The 17,455-nt window shown below is 31.9% G+C and overlaps 1 pseudogene; it reads right to left on the bottom strand.

Annotated features, from left to right (window-relative positions):
- Positions 1–243: 243 nt before the first annotated feature.
- LOC113870139 lies at positions 244–9,193 on the bottom strand (annotated as a pseudogene).
- Positions 9,194–17,455: the final 8,262 nt, after the last annotated feature.

Raw genomic sequence — 17,455 nt, forward strand, 5'->3', positions numbered from 1 at the left:
ATATATTTATATTTTTTATTAGTTAATTTAATTTAAAAAATTTAAAATAATTATAATTTAAATATAAAAAATAATTATTTATCAAATAACTATTTTGATATAAAAAGATTAAAAAAGTAAAACTTATATCTCGAAAAGGGAATGGGGCCTCTGGATTGAGCCACTGCATACTTAACAAAGTGTACACCTGATTAGTTAAGCATTGATTCGTAAAATTATTTATACTGTGGTAAAACTACCACATTAAATATTTATTTTGACTGGAACAAGTCGTAAGGGCTGAGCCTTTTGTAAGGTGATACCAAATTTGTCATCCATGTCCACATCCTCTATATTCATACCATCTTCCACCTTCCAATCAAACGAATTGATCAATGAACCCAACATTGAGGACAATATCCTGATGGCGAGCACCATGCCAGGACATATGCGCTTCCCAGCACCAAAGGGTGCAAGCTCATAATTCCTCCCTTTAACATCAATGTCTGACACTAGAAACCTCTCCGGACGAAACCAATTCGGATTCTCCCAAATGCTTGGATCCCTGCCAATAGTCCACACATTAACAAGCACTTTTGCATCCTTTGGGATGGTGTACCCACTTATCTCCACGTCTCTCTCAGCTTTTCTGGGCAACAAAAACGGAACTGGTGGGTGCAAGCGGAATGTCTCTTTTATCACAGCTTGCAAGTAAGGAAGTCTACCAATATCTGATTCCTCAACTGGTTTACCTCTGCCAATGCTTAGCTCCAATTCTTTTATTGCTTTTGACATAACCTCTTGATTGCGTACTAACTCGCTCATTGCCCATTCTAGTGTAGACGTTGTCGTATCCGTTCCCGCAACAAATAGATCCTAGTGAATCATAATTATTTATTTTCAAAGCAAGTCAAGATACAACAAAAACAATAATTGTTGCTAAAATCTATGATCTTAATATCATATTAGTGTATTAAAAGAGCATGTGAGAGGAGAATATCTTACGTGCGACAAATGCGCAATCATTGTTTTGTCCATCATCTCATTCTCCTGAGAAATGTTGAGAAGCGCGCCCAACATGTCCTTGTGACCATCTTCTCTACGTTGCTTCAAACGCTGGTTAACTAAGTGGTTGAAAATGTCCAAAACCTTCTCTACGTTCTTAGCTTGACGTCTTTTGATGCCCAATGGATCAACTATTTTCAAGATAGGAAAATAATCCGCAAGGTTTGGTGTTCCAACCAGTTTTGTAATATTGGTGATCAAGTCCTTGAACTCTCCGGCTTTACCAGCAGATTGAACCAAATCCACGGAGAAAATAGTGTTTGATAACAAGTTTATGGTAGTCTTGAAGACTAATGTTCCAATATCCACTGCTTCACCGATTTGGCAACTTCGATGGATTTCGATTTCAGTGAGGAGTTGTTGCACTTTCTTCCGTCTGACATGCTGGCTGGCATCGAGAGTCTTGTGTGCAAACAACTCAGCATTGCATATTTTTCTCAAGGTTCGCCAAAGAGGGGAAACGGGAATGAAGGCAAGGCTATAGTTCTCATGGTTGAGAACTGACACGGATTGCGGGATGGTTCGGTTTGACAAGAAGTGATCGTGGGTTAAGAGCACCTCTTTGGCCATTTCAGCAGAAGACACCACTATGGTGGTTATTTGCCCTAGCTTTAGGCTCATTAGAGGGCCATGAATCTTAGCAAGCTTGGCCAAGGATTGGTGGGGCTTGTTTCCCAGTTCAAGGAGGTTTCCTATGACGGGAAATGAGGAGGGTCCTGGTGGAAGTTTGTTGTTTGCTTTCTTTCTTCTTGCAAGGAATGAGCGGAGAACATGGATGGTGGTCCAAGTCAAAAGAAGGAGCATTGCACTTGCACATTTACAACTTGCAAAGTCCATCTCTGGGAGCGATAGTTGAAGCAAGTTATGTTGATGCATCTCAGTTACTTGGGCACTCATTATATACAAATACAAGGCTCCTTCAACAAGATAAGTTAAAATAATCCAAAATTGAAGTAAAAAATCCAACGCAATGTTGTCCTGTTGGGTAGACATAGTGTGTTTTGGAATAAAGAAGCTATAACTAGTGGTGTTGAAGTAAACACAGATCCAAAGCTAGTAAACGTGCACTAAGAACTGAGGAGCAAATACAAAACCCGAACTGTGTTGTTATTAGTTGTCCCATATCTAAGGTTGGATGTGGAGCCTCTCATTTCATGTTAAGGCTCCTCAAAACAGGTTGAATATGGAAAAACGCGTCTCTTTGATCCTATTCCTATTCATCTCAGTGGAATGGTAGTGCGCCTCAAGTTAGATGAGTTTTTCGAAAGTCTTTTTGGTACAGTTAAGATAGGTTTAGTTGAAATGAATAATGTTGTTCCAATTTAATTGAGCTTATCAAGATCAATAGTAAATTGTCACACCTCCGAAAAAATTGCATGACCGGGCATTGTCAAATTACTTAGAAATACTACTTAATCTCACAAGTTATTTAGAAATTAGCACACAAGATAACAAATCTCTTCAATCAAGTAATATAACGAATTTGTCAAAATATTGGCAGAAATCCTTCTATATTATTATTATTCTAAAATATAATAATCTATCAAGATTGATTTATAACTTAATCAAAACTAATCAAATTTTAACTTAGCTATAATATTATACATATTAAAAATAAAAAATTTAACTATTAAATAAATATAGAATGTTCAAGACGTAACTTTATATATATATATATATATATATATATTTCTTGGGGTGGACTGATATTCTCAGGAACATGCAATGTCGTTACTTGATAATCTCTAATTATTAAATAAATTGGTGGGTCACACAAACTCAATGAGGGCATAATAACCATAATAAATAGGAAAGAGAAACAAATATCGCATAAGTAGTTCACAATTATAAGACTCACTTCACCACTAAAAAACGTGCAAATATAGATGGATTTACAGATAGATTTTTTTATTATTACTGACAAATTTTAACATTACAGACGGATTTTTAAATCTATCTATAATTTACAGACAGAAAAATCTGTCTGTAATTCATTTACAAAATTTCAAAAAAATTGTTTTATTTTTTTATAAACATAATTATTCCTTACTGTTCCTAATTATCACAATTTATAAACATAATAAAAAGTACAAAATTATATATTTAAATAAAAAATTATTTATAAAATGTAAAATTAAAATGTCATTACAAATGAAGAAGTAAACATCTAAAAAAATAATATCAAAAATAAAATAACATTGTATATCACTAATAATTAGTGTGATCATCTTCCGAAAATGTATCGCCATTAGTAGAGGAGGAATGACGCATGGAGCTGAAGATTGGTGGTGTTGGAGCTGGTGGAGGAGGAGGAAGAAGAGGTGTAGAGGTGCTTGCTCTCATGACCTCAAAGTATGCATACATCTGCTGCATTTGCATATACTGCTGCTGCATCTATTTCTGCACCTCCCTCTGCATCCTCGATGCCACCTTCTTCTCTATCTTCTTCTCCATTTTCTTCGCCCACTTCTTCTTCCATGCACTTTCCTTGGTCTTCCACATCTCCTCATTTTGCTTCTGCAGTTCTTCATTGAGGGCATGAACCTGAGTGCGGATCATGTCCTCCACTTCCTCAGGTACGAGAGAAGGGGCATCTCCGGTGACAGATGTAAGGGACATGGAGTCTGCAAAGCGGCTCCCTATGTCATAAATGCGGCCTTTATAAAGGTCACCCACCGTCTCTGACCATATAGTATTCTCATCAACTGACTCTGGATCTTGAGAAGATGTATCCTCAAGCCTTTGAACATAATCATCCTATAGTTCAATGCAGAATATATTAGTCTCGAAAACTATTTGATAAATCATTAATAATAACATATAGTGTCGATAAGAATGACTTACATATGTAGCCTGAGATCGTGTATCAACCCACAAGGTTTTGTCTCCCTTGCAAGTATGTGTCTCCTTGAACACCTCTCCATGTGTAGGTAGTCTCTTCAGTGACTTTTCCTGCAATTTTAATTAAATTACCATCTCAAATATCAATTATAGATTGAATAAAATAATTAAAAGAAAATTAAAAATCACATACCAAGTTTGCTTTAGTGCCAGCCAAAATCATAGAACTACCAGTATACAATGATCCTTCTTTTAAGGATGCCCTGTGTGTCTTGTTCTTTACGGAAAGATTTTTAAACTCATCTGTACCCCAATACTCCTGCAAGACATGAAGGAAGTTGGGTGCTATCCAATCAGCAGATGATGGATCTTGAAAGGCCTCAGTGTACATCTGTCTTAGTCGCTTTGCAGTGCGACTCTTTCATGCCTTGAAAATTATCTTTTCATCCTGGGGGAGAATGGAGAAGTTGCTCTACATAAATACAATTTCATTAGAAGAATTACAAGAAACAATATCTAATTACACTTAGCTAAAATTAATTAACTGTTATTACTTTCCAATATTTGAACCGTTCCATCTTTGTATCCTTAGGCACCTTTGCAAAACTTGGGTAAGGCGCATCAAACATCTTAATGGTATTTGTCACCTGGTGGAGACCCTTCTGCGGTGGAATCCAACTTAACACACAATAAAATAATACAATTATTATAACATTCACATCAAATAGAGTTATTATTCATATTTTAAATTTAACTTACCAAGTAGACTCATCCCATCTTAAAGTTGGAAGCGATCTCGATGATGCCTGGGTCTGTGATAATTGCTGCCCACTTACAGCTGGGACAGCGGTGGATCCCTCACCTATGCCCTGTGTAGAAGGAGGTTGTGTGGTATATGTAGTCGGCAATGAAGAGGGAGGAGCAACATATTCAGGGTTAGGCACCATGATAAACTGCTCATGTCCCCTATCTTGCGAGGTCTGCATAGTACACTACAAAAAAATTGCTTATTTATGGCGGTTAAATTTTATGATTAGCGGCGATTTTAACCGCCTCTAAATATTTTTCCGGCGGTTATGAAACCGACGTTAAAATTGGCGACGTAAAGCCAAATTTGTGGCGGTTTTCAACCGCTGCTAAATTTTAAAATTTGCGGCAGTTATTTAACTGCCGCTAAAATTTGAAATTCAAATTTTAGACTGTGCACGACAATGTTCTGTTTTTGGCGAGACAATGTTTTATTTTTGGCTAGCAGTACTCCATTTTTTGCTTTCACACTTTTTTTTGTTTTTATCTTCTACTCAGTTCTTTCTTTTGCTATTTGTGTTCACATTCCATTTATTTTTTAACATCACAACATATATATTATATAATTTATAGTGTAGAATCGTTGGAGAAGAGTCATTTTTGGAAGAAGTAAAAATGATAGTAGAAGATTATTAAGGTTGTCTCCGTTGGAGAAGATATTTTGGCGGTGGCAGCAGTGTGGCAGTGATGGCAGGGGTAGCGGTGGCGGCAGAGGCAGAGGCAGAGGCAGAGAGAACGGTGGAACTCATGAGGCTAAGGTTACGCAAAACTGCCACTAAATCCCACCTTTTTTGCGGTAGTTTTACAAAACTGCCTCTAAATACCGCGCCTATTTTGCGACAGTTATGCAAAATCGTCACTAAATCCCATATTTTTTGCGGCAGTTACTAAAACCAACGTTAAATGTTATTTTCAAAATAATTTACTGGCGATTATTATTAACCGCCACTAAATGGCACATTTCTTGTAGTGGTAGTTGATGTGGAGGTTAAAGTGGGAGCAGTGGGTGAAGGAGTATTGCCACGATTAGAACACTGAGCAACACTTTTTTTACCTTTAGCTACCATATTTGAATCAAATATAATACATGTTTAGAGACCAAATACACAATATTGTATCAACATTTTATTTTATATTATACAAATTTCTAATGTAAATTTTGGCAGAATCTTCCCTAATATATGAATATTTCTTTATATTTGTTTACACTTAATACAACAAATTTCTAATGTAAATTTTGACAGAATCTTCCCTAGTAAATGAATATTTCCTTATATTTGTTTATACTTAATACAACAAATTTCTAATATAAATTTCGGCAGAATTTCCTCTAATATATGAATATTTCCTAATATCTGTTTACACTTAATACAACAAATTTCTAATGTAAATTTTGGTAGAATATCTCTTAATATATGAATATTTCCTTACATTTGTTTACACATATATAATATAAAAATCTAAATTTTCTTTACACATAATCTATATATTATGTAACAATCTATTAATTAATGCATAAAAAACATACACATTATAATCCTAAATCATTCTAGAGCACATCCTCTTATAACTCCACAACATGCATATTTTATAAACTCCGCAAACACAAACAATCCCACAAGACACAATAATCAGGTTCAAAGAAGGATCTCTACGCTCTTCCCTCCAGTCATACAATCTCCAATCCTACAATTCTATATTAGAAATTTTAAGTATCTAAAATACATCAAAAAATAAAATAAAAAATCGATTAAAAGTTACAGTTTGGTACCAAGAACACAATTATGCAAATTATCTTTCAAATAGATGCTTCAATCACTCGCAAAGGCCAAAAAACTGAAACTCCTAGAGAGAGGCGTGAAAGAGAGAAAATTTTGCAAAATGAGGAAGAAGAAGAAGGAGGTGTAGATTTGTGTTTCGCACATTACAAACGAAAAAAATCATCTATAAATAATTTAATGAAATAGTGCGTTTTAAAAGTTTGATTACAGACGAATTTATCTATCTATAAATTCGTCAAATACAATTACAGACGAAAAACTCGTCTGTAGATTGCCAGTTGAAAAGTTAGTCAAAAATGACAATATTTACAGACGGATTTTTTTGTCTATAACTCCCGCTCCAAATTTCTCTCCCATTTTCAAATTACAGACAAATTTTTTCATCTGTAATTCATGTCTATAATACTTCACGCTAAATGGCGGGCCAACTACAGACGACCATTACAGACATATTTTTATCCGTTTGTAATGACCATTTGTAAACATCACTTTTCTAGTAGTGCTTAAGGCATATCATCTTAAAAAAAAATTCATTCTAGTTATTATATCAAAAGTCTCAATGCAAAAATTTACAATTTATATCGAGTACTATAATAAAGTACACATATACCAAAATTAAATAATATTAGTTTTATAAATATATCATCAAGGTATATATCAATATAACTCTATAAGGATCACTCATGAAAGGACCAAAGTTTAAGACAGTTCTACCTCATTGATAATTTTTTCCTCTCCAAGGCATCCTACCTCTTAGAGGTAGCTCCATTTAACAAGTAGCTCTTTCTTGGCATACATTACTTTGTAATTAATCTTGATGGGACAGTTTCAACTCGTTAATTCATTCTCAGTGCATTGGCAACTCCATCTAACGGGCAGCCCTCTCCTCCCGAAGTATAATTAGGTTCTAGTTCACTATTTTTTTTAACAGTTATGGGGTTCTAACATAGTTCCTCTAAAAAATATTTATATAATGAAAAGTTGTTCTTGTCTACAAATCAAATTTGTTTTTCAATAATAAAAGTCTCAACACATATGTCTCACAATTAAATACCATCAAATAAAATTAAAATAGTCACTTCTCTCACATTTTTCTAAATAAATTCAGATAATTAAACGAAGTACATATCTCAATAAACTTTTACAAGATCAAGAAATAATTAGAATAATAATTAAAAATAATGATTATTATCCACTCATAAACAATGAAGACCAATTAACTCGTTTCACAATACTACTTTGAAATCGTGAGCAGAGAGCAAGCCTACAATTTCGAATATCAATAATATTTAAAAAGAATTTAGAATTAACTTTAATAATAAAATCTTTAGATGTATACTCAAAGCTCTTAAATAGACATTCCCTGAGAATCAGAATTTGTTAAGACTAAACATTCTTATATATTCAAGTTGTGAGTATATCTTAGAAATCTGAATAGGAATTTTCTCTCCAATGGATAACACTTTTTTATCTTAACAGTATTATCTCTAACTCCAATAATTACTCAAAGCTAGAAAAACTCCAAAAGGATAAGTTAAAGCAAAAGAATGAGTAATCATATGAAAGAATGAGAAAACTTACCAATAACCAAATTGAGGATGATAAGAAATTGGCAATGCACGTTGTGAAATAAAAAGAAGGGAATCAATTTGAAGGCACCCAGTGCAACAACTAGGAAAAGATTGCAATGGGTAATTACCTCCCCCTTTTAATGCACGAAATATACTCCTCTCTTTTTCTTTTTCTTTTCTTACAATTAATGAAATGGTGCATTTTATGAGCATATAAATTCAAGAACAATCATAGATTAAATTTTATATTCTCTTTATAAGTTTTTTAAATGTGTTTTTAATGTTCTTCCAATTAAATATCATATAAGAAGCCAAAATAAAATAAAGAGTAAAAGAAGAATTGCAAAATAACAATAAAAATTTAAAGAGAACAACTAGAATTTAATTGAATTACAAAAGGTAAGCATACAACTTTAATAATCAATGCACGATCGTTAATCTCTTGGTTTTTGGGTCTAACTCAGGTGTAAAACTTTGACTTACAAAGATTTTGAAGGAGTGTTTACATAAAAGTTGTAACCTCTAAACTCTGAAACAAAATACTATTTATAGATGCTGAGAAAAAATAACTACCTAAAACAAGTAAAATTTAAATGCAAACTACCTGAAAGCACCTTCTTCAGAACTACTCTTACATGTCCTCCACGTCTTTTGCCACATGTGTTGATCTCCAACTCATGGTAATCGCTCTAAACATATTTGATATTTTTGACATATTTTCATAATCTTTTGGATTACATTTTTCACTTTAAAACTTAGATTCTTTTTTGCACTTGAAATCCTTCAATCTTGTTTATAAAGTAACTTTCACCAAACTTTCGACAAATAGTTTGGAAAGTATGATGATACACTTTTTTTTTTACTAATTTTGACACTTTTGGGTCTTATTTCATAAAACTTGTCAAATCTACTCGAAATGTTAATTATTTAATTCAAAGTTAAGCTCTTTGACCATTCTCAAAAAATCATCTCATTTCGACTAAAACTAGTATTTTTGGTTCTCTTTATTTCACCAAGACATGCCAAAAAGTGAAAAAAAAAATTTAAACATCCAAATTTTAGTTGAAACATGTGCTTTCAACAACAATTTTTGGAGAAGTATCAAAACTTTTTCGTTATGGGTAAAATATACTTTAACCATATAACTTAAGAAAATTTTATTTTCTCAAACAAATGTCCCAAAGAATATTAATTTCTCATAAATGAGATTTAATATTTTAAAATTGTTTAAATAATGGTGGGAAAAATTTAACTTCATAATTCAAATGTCAAACTTTCCTCCAATTCTATGGTGCCTAGTCAGTTAATTACCATCATTTGGTAACTGACAAACACGTTGCTCAATGACAGTGCATTTAATGCAAATTGCGCATGTCAGTTATATGAAAATGACTCATTTTGCTTTATATGTTGTCTTTGTAGTGATTGAGGCACTTTTTAGTCAAAAAGACTCTCTTGATTACCAATTATCTCTATTAACATTTCACATCCCCATTAAGTGTTGGATCTAGCTCTTAATGAGTGAATTCTAATATCCTCCCTTCTTTTGTAATAAGTATGTTGGTTTGAAAGTAGAACTTTCGCATAAGTGATTCATATTTGAATTTGAGTCGTTGATAGAAGCAGTTTAAAAATAAATGGTTAAGATTAAAGGTTAAAAAGGTTAATAAATACGGAGAAAAGTTATGAGTAAGGCAGATGAAAAGGGGTAATAATGTAAAACTAACATTTTGGATTATGTATAAACCAATCTTCATAACCTAAAACATGCGTAAAATTTTTAAATTTTCTGCGTAAACTAATCTGCAGATATCAACACATGAGTGTATAAAGCTCAAAACACAGAATTCTAATATCAATGCATTGTATAATTTTGAAATTGTATGTAATTAAGTCTAATTTATCATCCTTAAATTTAAATATACAAACATATGTTTATGAAAATATAATTGCATAGAGATGAAAATGTGGTCCTTCCTTGTTAGAACTCAATATGTGGTCTTCCCTCGTTCTCCTATGTGGCTTCCTCTGCTATTTCCTCTGAATCACATGCACTGCCCTATCAATCAAAACTTAGTTTCAATTTGTATGACAAAAAATACGTTGAGATATGGCCAAAAAAATCTCACCAAAAAGGGAAAAACCTCTGACAAAGCCAAGAAAAAGATGAAACGTGGTTGGAAAAAATAAAAAATGGAGAAGATGTAGAAAGTTTTTTTTTTTTTTTTGAAAAAAAATCACAGCTTTCTATATTGGTTCTCTGGAAAGAACTGATGCAAAAAGTTGTGTTTTTTTTTTACATAACTACTTTTACATTGGTTCTCTCATAAAAATGATACAAAAAGTATTTAAAATTTTTTTTACATTAGTTGATGTAAAAAGTTATTTTTTTACATAGTAGTTACTTCTACATCAGTTCTGTTATCCAACTGGTATAAAAGACCTCAACCTCGTTCCCAACGTAAACTTGGATAAGTTGTACATCAGTTTAATTTTATAACCAATGTGAAAACCTTTATGTACAATTTTAAAAGAATGCAATATACAACACTGGATTTGTCCTATAGGCACTGTTAAATGATGAAAGCGTGGAGTTGCATGCATTACCATTTTTGACAACTTAGTTCATATCATATTTTATTGCATTTGTACACCATAAATGGCTCTATCTTTGTAGAAGAAAGGTAGAAGTACAGAAACTATTCTACCATCGATGAACGTTGTCTTTTTTTTTTTGTAATATTTTTTTATTTGCAAACTGTTGTACCTACATTGCCCAAATCTGTTACTCTGCTCACCTGGTAAGTCCATGGAACTTTTGAAAATGCAGTGCACCCAGGTAAATCAGAAACAAGATGAGAACTGAAGTTAAATGAGCATCTCACACCCAAAAGATGCCCCACATAGGTTTTTCCCGAAACCTCCTAACGACTAAGGTAAACAACGTAAGAAAAAAAGGATGTTATGTTGATAGGAATAAGAAAGTGTTTATAGTCGTAGCAATATGAATAAGAATACTTACCTATGTCGTAGGAATATGTACATAGAGAATATGAGAATTTTCACCTTACTGAAGATAGGAAGTTTCACAATGACCACAATATTGAAAGGGAATTAACATCGTATTACCATGAATTTGATGTAGATATGTTTATGAGTTAAGTTATAAATGAAGCATGTTTTATGACATTAGTTCTACACACAACTGATACAAATATAGTGCAACAGTAAATTGTAAAAGGTGCATATTTTATGACATCAGTTCACCACACAACTGATGCAAATATGTTTATGACTTAACTATTAAAGGTCCTTATTTTTTTGCATCAGTTGAGCAAACAACTGATGCAAATGTCTATGACACATTTGTTAAACTCTGTCCACAATTTAACATCTTTTAACTGTCAAATCGTTGCAAAAATTATCCAATTTTCATTGTTTTTTTCACGTTTGTGACCTGCACAACCAATTTTATTGTAGTCATTTAGTCACCCTCTTATTGATGGAGGTTGAGAATGCAACCCATTACATTTTGTACTACTGCACATTATACAACCGTTTTAAATATGAAACCCAAATATATATTTTTAATATATACTACATTAATATTGATAAACCCATTGCAACAAACCCAAATATATATTTTTAATATACACTACATTAATATTAATAAACCCATTGCAACTCATTGAAAATGTTTTTCTTCCAAAACATTAATTTCTACAATGGATTTTGAATCTACGCGATGTCCATAGCGATTAACCCATCAAGATATCTCTACTTTTTACATTGAATCTCCACAACCTAATGTTGTTTTTATTTTAAACTTAACTTTATACATAGTTAATATTTGAAATTCCATGTTTTTAACGTTGTAAACTCTCTACACCTGTTGTTTTGTTATGCAGTTGTCGTGGTAGTCTTTATTTGATATTTTTCATAACTAAATTTTCGGTTGAGTAATATGAAAAATTATTTGTAATTTCGTATAATATGCCAGATACGTTGTTATTTTTCTAATTGATATACTTACATAAGGACGATAAATAGGGTGCATGCAATACTTTTTGTTCACCTACCTTTATGTGTATATATTAGTTGCAAAACATGCCTTTATTTTGTACTATAACAGAATGGTTATAAATGGATAGTGGCATATGTTAACTATCAAAATCGGTCCATACATCCACCACATGTAGAATTGATGTTTTTTTAAATATAGCTGGCCACTTTTTGCATTGGCTTTGTATGTAACCATTGTTCAAACTTATTTCTTCCAATACGTCACTTTCAACATCTGATTTTCAATAAACCCGATGTACATATATATGACCCATATATATTAAAATAATATAAGTTGAATATTCACAACTTGATGTTATTGTTCTCTTTAACCTTACTTTATTTCACGAGTTATACCATAAAGTTGTATAAATAGACTTTCATCTTTCAACTTAGGATAAAGAGTTCTGCAATTTGCTAATCCTTTATGACCTTACATTGAATGATAAAAAGAATCAATGTAAACAGCAACATAACATAACGCTGAAGATGAACAGAACAAGATGACGAACACCAACAAGAAGAAAAGGAAGAAAACACGAAGAAAAAATGGAAATATGAAATTATCAATGTATCCTATCATAAATCTAACTTGAATAACTGGTATCATGTAATTCATTCTTAACTATTCGATTAAAATCAACGGTCTATAGTACATGATAGCTTTTGCAAAAGTTTTCATTCCCTTACATTTTACAAAAGAAGGGAGGATATTAGAATTACCCTCCTTAATGGACTTTATGTAACTTGTATGTAAAGAAGCTACACTTTTATTTTTACTGCCTATCACTTACTACCTCTTCCAAAGTTCTACTTCAAGTCCCTTCCTCTTTTGTGTCAAAAAATTCATCGTTCTACTTATATCTCTTATTTTTTTTCTCAAAATGGCTTTCAAAATGAAAGTTCCTTCAACCTCATCGCTAACCTTATGCCCGACCATTTAAGCTATGTTCTTAACCCACCTCTCAAGGAAAATAATTTGGCCATTTGGAAATCCTATGCTTTTCTAGGCCCTTACATTGCTAAAGAGAGTTCTTTTGATTTTCCTTTTTTTTTTCAAAAGCATTCTGGCTTTTTCGTCGAACTATAAACTAGATCCTCTACTGAATTTACAAAAAAAATTTTGAACTATGCCTCCAATTGCCAAAGGTTTGTATATTCCATTGCTAAATAAGGTCAAGAAAGAGAAATAAAACAACTAGGAAAAAAATTAGGATTTTTTTTAAAACCCATTCAACTTTTTAGGTATAATCTCTCTTTTAATTTTCCCATGCCCTTAAGTTCCGTTTTCTTTTGGAACTAATCAACCAATTCTTGTCATGTTCCTTATAGTATGATTACTTCTACCTTTTTCAAAGTCGCTACCATCACAGGACTTTAGCCAATTAGTCCATCTTTTCAACCAGATTCAACACCTAAAAACCAAAATATCCTTTTAGATTTCAAAAAACCTTCTTATCAACTTTTCATCTCTTTAAACATAAACAAAGAAGGCCTAGTTTCAGACAAATAACATGAATCCTTTTTAATGTTATGGCTCAATTGGCTCCTTTTTCTTTTCAAACTAATGAATCAGATTGGTTTAGTTTATTCATTTGGAAACAACTACTTAGTTGTCAAACACTTTTTAGCAATTTTACCTTAAGACCTATTCAAATAGTCTGTTATTCGCCAAACTAGTGGCTCGACAATTTGGCCTAAGTCAATTTAAGCCCTGTTCCATGTTTTAGGGAAAAATCAAAATATGATAAACTGAATAAGGCTTTAACTTTTTTCAAAAAAAAAAATAGGCATGAAATTTCTTCTATTGAATTTGAGCATTCCTTTTAATGTACTAAAAAATTCCAAGATTGGTGGTCATGTTACTTCAAACAATATGAAGTTTTGGTCGAAGAATGCACTTTGAAGATGACATATGCTTTCTCTATATTGCAGAAAAGAGATGCACATGCCAAATTGAGAGGTATGCATGATGAATCCATATTTTGTTAATATTTTAATTATCTTTTTAATAGATTTTTAACATAAAAATGCCAATTCTGTTATTAATTTCAATTTTCTTAATTTAGTTCAATTTACATAAGTTTTACAATTATCTTTTGTAATTTTGTGAATTAGAATAATTGTGCAAAAATTTTCGGGCAATTAATCCATGGGATTTGAGCTTTTAAGAGAAAATTGGATGGAAGTAATCACTTCCAGTACCCAAAGAAACTACTCCAGCAAGCATCCTTCAAAGGCCAAATGGAAGTAATCACTTCCAGCATTGATAGTGAACACTCTAGAGTCATTTCAAAGAGAGGCGAGGTTGTGCATAATTACTATCATTACTTATAGTAATTACACGTAAGCCTATTTTGCTGATGAAGTTGCGCTTAGTTACTCCCAGCACTTATAGTAATCACTCCAGTCAAAATAGCACTGCAAATTTTCTGCGTAATTAATTTCACCATTCAAAGTGATTACTACGGGAGGGCATTAACTTTACTATAAATAGATTGTGCATAAAACTGATTTAAAAAGATAAAGTTCAACTGATTGGAAACTCAAGGCACAGTCTATATAAAGAGGTCTTATGCTTCACACTTGACATTGTCACTTCTCTACACACCTTCTTCCCCTTCTTAGTTCCACCCAAACTCATCTTTGAGAGTCATTGGAGACCATTAGCAAGGATGACAAGCTTTCCCTTGGAGTCTAAGCAAGTGATTGAGCACCCCTGCAGAGAACGAAAACTTTCTTTATCTTCTACCTTTCTGGGTTTCTTTTGTTTGAATTTTTCTTTGTGGTTATGGGTTTATTTATCACATTCTTCGTAGTTTACTTTGTTATGAGTAACCAAACCCATAGCCAAGACTATGACAGATCCTACTACAAACTTTATGTGATTTTTACTTTAATATTGGTATTGATTTTCCTTTAATGTTTGGTTTTATTCCATCGGATTATATTGTGTATGTTAAGATTTAATTACCCTTAGCATCTCATAGTTAGTTGCATTGTAGGCAATCATACCATGTGTAATTAATGAAACTATAGGATAAAACAAGATAAGAGACTCGGTTAATCACACTTAATTCCTTTCTTTCAGCCGTTATAGAATTAACAAACTTATAAGATCTTCATGCTTTCTCGACCAATTACCTTGCATGATCATTGGAGGTGTTTGTTCAAGGAAAATAATATTGACATTGCATAATCATTGGATGTTAATAGAACTAATTATAAGTAGTTGGCAAATATTTGAATACCAATATTAAGATTAAATTAATTAAAACATAAAGAAGTGTAATAGGTTAACCCATAAGTCCTAGGCTCATCTCATTTGATCTCTCTCATACATTCTATTACTGTTCTTTTAATTTATGGTTAAAATTAAGCTCTGTTTTTGATTTGTTACAATCTCGTTACATTTAAACAATCAAATTAAGTTATTCTTGGTACTTAAAAATAAACTCTGTGGGATGATAACTTGAGAACTCTTAATTCGAAAACTCTTTATTACTTTTGATAGGTACATTTGCCTACAAACAATTAATTCCTAGTATGGTTCAAAATGGTTCTTGAAATTTAGGTTTGATAGTTAATACGAATTTCCTCTTGCACATACTTTATTTTTCCTAATCTCTTGAAATCTAAGTTAGGATTTAAACAAGAGTTATTTGCTTAATCCGAGTTCTTTTCTTAACAAGGTATTTGTAATTCAGTTTGCTTAATTCTGAATTGGATTTTAGCTTTGCTTAATTCCAAGGACCAGAGATTGGAGTTCATATAATTTGCATAAGAATTCAAGAATTAATTGACGCTTGTTCCAATTAATTCAAGTCTGTGAGGGAATTAGTATTTAATTATTGGTTAACTAATGATTGAACCAACTGTGGATGAACTAGGGATTAATCTAATTTATTGATTGATTTTCTTAATTTTGTATTTCTATTTTGAATGATTAAGAATTTTAAACCACAACCAAACACCACATGTTTTCTTGGTACAATGCATATCACATGTTCGATATTTATTCACTCACCGAATGATTCACAAGAGAACGACCTAGGTTAGTTTAGTCTAGTATTACATTAATTTTACTTGTGTTTTGATAGAAGTAGCGACAATTCTTTCATCAACGCATACTCGAGAATCCAAACTTTTGAAAAGTTCTATAAAGTTATTTATTTACCTCAAAGAATTTCAACTATTATAGCTGAGACTGCTAAAACTTTAAAAGCAAAAATAATCAAAAGAGTGGACAAATATCAAATTACTTTTCATCATAAAAAGATCTTGAAAAACTTACTTGGAAAAATATTATCCAAACTCTCCCCATTTACCAAATTGTAAATTTGCCTTAGCCTTACCAATAGTCTCTCCTAAATGGGCAGACATTTCTCCCTCAAACATCTTCTTCAATAATTTGGCACCTTCTGGAAATTAAGTGACATCTTCAAGATATTATTTGAATAATCACTTTAGTTATCTTCATCTCAAAATTCAAAATATTACAAAATTCCCTACTAGTAAAGCTTTAAAACTTGAAGTTAAATTTCATAAATTTGCAAGGATTTTTAACTTTTGACCTGTTTCACTTTTCCAGCTCAAACATCAGAACCTTTTGTCCATCGAGTAGATAGGGAAAATTAGGAAGAAAGTGAACTGCAAAAAAAAAAAAAAAGGAAAAAATCTATTGAAAGAGTTCTTACATAATCCCTCTTTAACCATCGATTGAAAACCCTAACATAAGTTAGTACAAAACTCCATATCATCTTGAATATATTTAAATATATTCATTTATTTTCATCATCATTTCATTTTTATTATTCATACCAAGGCAAAAGAAAAAATAAAAGTAACTATAGAAGTGATCAACTAATCACCCAAAAGACAAATTTGTCTTTCTGCTAAGGTGTGATTTCTATTTTTCGATGGCATATTACCTTAAAGTAAAAACAAAAAAAGTTGAATTTTACATTTCTTAACCTCCAGTGTTAATTGACTTCCAAAGAAATCTTAACCTCAACCACAAAATACACAAAACTAGTTCGAGACAAGAACATCTTATGCAATCTTCTAGCTCAAAAGATTCATAAAGTAGGATGTAATGTGCTCAGAAAGTGAGTTCTAAAGGTTCAAGCACTTCTTAACATCAGCCTTCGATAATGAATAAAATTTCTTAAGTTATTACCTTTTTAATATGTTCATATCCCAATTTTCTTTGATTTCTGTTAACTTTGTATTATTTTCACTTGAAATCTCATAACCCGAAGCAATATGGGTCAATTCATTGGCTTCAAAATTATCATTTCGAGGAATATGCTCAAGATCAATCTCATTGAATTTTGTCAATAAATTATT

Source organism: Abrus precatorius, unplaced genomic scaffold (assembly GCF_003935025.1).
Source record: "Abrus precatorius isolate BTA unplaced genomic scaffold, Abrus_2018 Scaffold6, whole genome shotgun sequence".
Lineage (NCBI taxonomy): Eukaryota > Viridiplantae > Streptophyta > Magnoliopsida > Fabales > Fabaceae > Abrus > Abrus precatorius.